The 5,859-nt window shown below is 40.5% G+C and overlaps 1 long non-coding RNA gene across 1 annotated transcript; it reads left to right on the forward strand.

The window, feature by feature from the left end:
* Nucleotides 1-3,156: 3,156 nt before the first annotated feature.
* LOC110353103 (uncharacterized) lies at nt 3,157-4,590 on the forward strand. Its single transcript, XR_002403153.3, has 2 exons — nt 3,157-3,404; nt 3,689-4,590. It is a non-coding gene; the product is annotated as an uncharacterized lncRNA (long non-coding RNA).
* Nucleotides 4,591-5,859: the final 1,269 nt, after the last annotated feature.

A 5,859-nucleotide genomic window follows, 5' to 3' on the forward strand; every position in this document is an offset into this window, starting at 1 on the left:
TGAACTCTAATCTCATCTTTGCGTGGCTACGTGTTGCCACACAGATGGTGAAAAAAAGCAAACCCACCATTATATTTTTATGCAGATTCCTAACGATTATTTTATATCTGGTAAAGATACTGCTTATTAATATTTGCATTTATCTGGGACTGAAAAATGAGAATTCCGGGGCAGACTTCAGTAAGTAAAGATGTGTTTGGAATGAGTAGGAGTTAGATGCCTGCATATTTCTCTTTGCTCATTGGAGTATCATGGAGCTTTGTGATTTTGTGAGCTACAGAAAAAATCTGTTTAGTGAACTGTCTCCTTGTGACAACAGGAATGGTCACTCTGCCATTGGTTTCTCTATCTTTTTGAAACAGAAATTGCCAGAAGCTTGGAAAAAGAGGGGATATTAGTCTGTGTTGGAACAAAGATAAAATGTCATCAGTGATATTCAATGCTAAGAACCTCTTACTTTAGTTTGTCATTATACACAAACAAAAATATGGTGCAGCAAGTAAAAAAATCTGTCTCCATGTTAAAGTGTAGAGGAAAACAAAATGAACTTAGTCATTTCTCAGAGAAGAGATTTGTTTCTACAATGATGATAACATTCCATACTGGGAAAAAAACAGTAGCTTGTGAAAACCAATTAACCTGCTAAGACTGTGTATTAGTCCTATAACCAAAATTTTTAGCTTCTGTCAGAAACAGCTCCCACTATCTGCCTACATCTCCCAAGCTGAAAGACAGATTTTAGGAAATCAAACTCTGTCCCAGGCTGCTCCACTTCTCAGAAATGCGGGTTATTTGCAGCTTGCTCTTAAAATGGCATCAGGCCTGGCATCGGGGTTTTGCAGCTTATCCACAGGTATTAGGGTCAGCAGAAAGGGGAAAGCTCTGCATTTTCCAAAGGGCTCTAAGCAGGTGCTGGAGTTGTGCCACAGAGACATAGGTGGATGGGAGCACACCGAACACTGCATCCTTCTCTCCAGGGGCTTCTTTCTACTTGCACTAACAACTTTTTTTCCAGATCTCACCAATTTCAAAACCCTGATAAATTTAACTAGCAGCAGAAGGTGAATGTTTATGGCTAATGCACAGCTGCAAAATGTGTCATATTGAAGATCTACATAACCACCATTATAACAATCTCAGACATTTAGATATTGACATTTTTTTGACACAAAAGGGAGCTGACGGTTCATTCCCACAGCTCCTTGAGCCAGGGGAAGCTCTGCCCTCAATTTCATTGGCAGCTGCCACAAGTATTTGTCTGACAGATCCTGCTGAACAACGTCCAAACGTTTTTACTTCCTAAAGGGAAAATGTACATCCTAAACACGTAAATCTGTAGAAGCTGAGTTGTTGCTATATACACCTAAGGACAGGACCCCATTACTTTTACAATAGTTAATAGTGTTTGGTGGGACAAATGTTGCATAAATGGCACCTTCAAAGTTGATGGTATGGCTTTTGAGGCAAGTTGCTAGAACATCAGGGCTTGCTGACTGCTGATAGTTTCACAGCTGGCTCATTTTTTTTATTATTATTTTTTTCCTATTATTGCATTTCAGGATTCTTGTATGTTTCTATGCTCCATGAAGAGTTCCCAGGGTCCTAGGCTGGGATGACAAGGGTCCATAAATATTTATACTTAGGGACATAGAAATGACAAAGGGAGCTGTAACTTGTCACTGGCCATGAGGACAGGCCGGTGCTGTGATGAGACCAGCCTGCTGCACCAGCCCATGGTGTGGTTTGCTTGCCACCAGGCAATTGCCATCTCTCTTGGAAACACTGGGTTTGCTGAGGCTCATGTGGTTCTTTAACAACATCGTAATGGAGTAAGCAGGCTTATTTGACTTTTCTACTGCAAAAGAAAAGACTAAACTCTGCCTGGTTCCCACCCCCACATTTACATAACACTCTCCTTTTGCTGGACAGGGTGATGTGGTTGAGAACAGATTCAGGCAAGTCTGAATCCACTGCAGCACCTGCTGCTCACATAACCCACGTGTGAACACAGCAGTGCCCAACATGCCGGTGTCCCATCTTCAGGACTGGATGCATTGCTGGGGAGCACCCAAAAAGGGTGCTGGGGGGCTGAGCTGTCAGAACAAGTCATGCAGCCCTCAGCACAGTGTTGGCCTCTGTCTTCTTCTACCCCACAAGAGAAGATGCTGGGGAATGGTTTGCTGAACTGATCCTCTAGGCTGGGATGCAGCCCATGAATGACAGCCGGGCTATTGCTGGAGTAAATGAAGCTGTGATCTGAGCTGGGACAGTAGGTATTACTGCAGAGCAAATAATAACAGAGCTGGGATGCCGTACTGCAGAGGTATTCAGCTTTTGTATTCTCTCAAAGAACAAGCCTAATCTACTAGCCCAAGTAGATTAGTAAACAGTACATTCAGCTTTCAGAGACCGTCAGTATGTCTGCGGGGCTTGCTATGTAAAATAATATAAGTAAAGGAAATAAATGGAAATTTTAGGGAAAAAACAAAAACAACAAAAAACAAGAAACCAAAGTACTATAGCTGCTTACTTTCTCACTGCTGTGAGGAAGATCAGAGAAGAGTCTTTTGTGTCAGTTTTATTTTGAACCCATTTTGCTGCTGAATATGGGAAGAGATTAGTTCACTGCTAATTGTGCTGTTGGTTTTGTGATTCTATGAAAACCCCCTAAAAGTCTGCATGCAAAACCAATGAGGTAGAACATGTTTGACAAGCTTAGTTCCAACATGACCAATGTAGCAGGAAAAGATTTTAAAATCATTGCCTCTCTTCAATAACAATAGTACATACAAGTGTTTACAAGAGGATTAAAAGCTGCTTTAGTGGGTTGTATTAAAGATTCCTTTATCAGACAAGTTTTATCGAAAAACCTGTTGGAGCACTACGCGGCTAATCAGATGCAAACAGAAGCAGGTTATGTTGCTGACTTTATTTTCCTTGCTTTAAAAGGATGCACGATGTATCTGTAAAATATACAGCATACGTACAATAAGCCCTACCTATTAACAGTCTGCCCAATTACAACAGCAGCAAAAAAGCTCCACAAGCAACGACCCCTAGCACCTGGTAATTAAAATTGCTAATCACCAGCAATTATCTGGCACAGCTTTATAGCCAGGCGAAACAGTTTGACCCTTTGCCCACTGAAAGAAGAATGTTTGCTGTCTATTGATAAGTGCTTAGGCAAAGCTGTGTTCGGCTCACATCCATTAAGTGGCGGCTAATAGAAAGTCAACAAAAGAGCTCTGACATGTGTAGTGGGCACTTCTGGCAGGCCAGGTTTGGGAGCACAGGTGTCTGATGGGCTCCTGCCAAAGACCGCGGCATACAAGACACCGGGAGTTTTTCTTCAAGAGCAAACCGAGCTGCCCACGTTTTAAGCCTGGCTCCTCTGCAACCAAAGAGTAAATGCAGGCAGCTTCCAGGACAAAGATTAAAATAATTACTCTTTGGGGGAGTGGTTGCTTGTTTTCAAACTGTCTGTACACATTCAGATTCAGAGAGGTAACAAGCCTGCTCCTGTAGGCTGAGTAATTTAGGCAAAGACCTTTCTTTGGTTTATTAGGAATATATTTTCTGTTCTTTAAGTATCGAGTTAAAGATATATAAAAATGTCTCTCTAGTGTGCTCTTTAAGTTTGAGATAGAGAGTTTGAGATAATAAAGATTTTTTTTTTTTCTTTCTATAGGACACTATTATGCTCAAAGCTATAAAATACCCTTCCTTTGTTACAGCTCCAGGAAGCTGCTGCTAGAGATTATTTGAACTACTATAAACAACTCCATTAAAGCTTCTGAGCTCACCAATGACTCTTGTAAGGTCCTGGATAAAAAGATCAATTTTTTTTTCCTTTTTTGAGAAAAGGAAAGAGAGAGAGAGAGTCTGGCAAAAATATTGCAAGCTTCTAATAATAAAATGACCTACAAAACCTGAAGGATAAAGCATCCCTTATTCACTCAGGAATGCAAATTCCTTTAACAACAGGCACCATTGGAGATCATGAAGCCTGGAGATGTTGAGGTTCAGAATCAAACCACTGTAGCCTTCATCTCTTCATTTAGAAAAGGGGCTTTTGAGGATCATGTCAAGTTGGAGTTCCAATGTGAAAGAAAAGGACAAAGGATGGATCCCAGTGGGCACATTTATGGACACAAGCAATTTGGGGGGCACTTGGATTTGTACTTTTGATGCCTATGTTCTGCAAGCACCTCCATGTACATCTTTGTACTGTGACGTGAAAAAGAGCAGTTTTGTAAATGGGAAGCAACACTGCTGGCATGATACTTCACAGCATCTGCTAATCCAAAAGCATTAATGAAGTCATTCAAAATGCTCTCTCCCTTCCTAATTCTCTCTTAAGCACACTTTGCAAGCTGCTTCAAGTTATTGGTGTTAGATGCCTTGGCAAAAACATTATTATCCTGTGAGCACATTGTGAATAAAACACCAACAACCTGCATCTCTGCACTGTTTGCATTTTGTACTTGTAGAGTGTGCATCCTGATAGGACACCTCTCAGAACTCAATGTAACTCTTGTTCGGCTCATGCACAAAGGATGGGCATCTACATCTCACTCCATCATGAATTAAGGAAGCATCCAGAGTTTATATCCCAATTTAGGAGCCTGGAAACACTTTTGGGTCATCAAGTTCAATTGTAGCTCAAAACATCTGTACCACTTACCAAAGTTAACTAATGATTTAAGCAAAAAAAATCAGAAAAAAAAAAAAAAAGCCCACAGAACAGAAAAAAAAATCACAGATTTCTCACTTTTTAGGAAATAAATGTTGAAGTTTATTTTTCTGCTTCAATTTTTTGCACATGCTTGGTGTATGCTCCATCATTTTCTAGTTCCTTATCATCAGTATTATCATGGGATTGCTGTCTACTGCTGTTTGTAAGCTCCTGCCAGTGTCAAAGAGATAAATTTCTCTTTTATAAATCTTTAGTGAAGTCAAAACCAACCAACCAAAAAGTCTGAAGTCACTGAAGGTACACCTATGTATAGTATTAGGCTGTAAAGTGCATACCAAAATAGAATGATGGATTATAAATTCTGGCATTGCTTGGAGTCTGTGAAATACCATTGGATTTCAGGTTTTGTTCAAAGCAGGGGAAATCATGGCCACCAACATTTTGAAAATATTTGTGTATCGACATTTACATTGAACAGAAAGTCATAGTCCAAATCACAAACTAATGGAAAAGTCATTGGGGATTAAAGTGTGTTGTTTTTTTTCTTTTCTGTTTTTGAGAGGGTGAGTTTTTGCAGGTATTAGTAGGAGAGGAGAAAAAAATCACCTAATTGGGGAAGAGTAAATTAATCCCACCTTTCAAAATGGTGAGGTCCAAGGAAACTAGAAGACAGAGGTGGTGAGCTAATATGCAGTTTGTGTTATCAATTATTCACTTTGTCTCACCTATAACATATACCTAATGCAGAGCGGGCACAAAAAATTCACCAAACCACCACCACATAATAGTTGTCTCTTTTCACTGTTTCTAATTCCAGAACAAGACCAGCTTGCCCATTTCTCCTTCAGGTAAAAGCCTAACTGTGCCTGAAAGGTCAATGAATCTGTTCTGGGCTTCCTTGGAAGACAGCTGCAGAGTCAAGAGTCCTCCACTGAAAATGTCTCACTAGTGACTGCTAGACAATTTAACCCAGGGACTTCTTGCTCAAGTGCCTGTTAACCTCTTCTGTCCTGGGGAGTAAGAAAAAATGAAGAGAGAGAGATTTCAAACTGCTTAACTGCTGTGCTCCATTGGAAGTGCTGGTTAGCCATGCTAGTGCAAATGCAGTCCTGGGGAGTGCCTTGTCCTGGTATGGTATGTCTCAGATGACATACCTGCTAGTG

This window comes from Anas platyrhynchos, chromosome 1 (assembly GCF_047663525.1).
Source record: "Anas platyrhynchos isolate ZD024472 breed Pekin duck chromosome 1, IASCAAS_PekinDuck_T2T, whole genome shotgun sequence".
In the NCBI taxonomy this organism is placed as follows: Eukaryota; Metazoa; Chordata; class Aves; order Anseriformes; family Anatidae; genus Anas; species Anas platyrhynchos.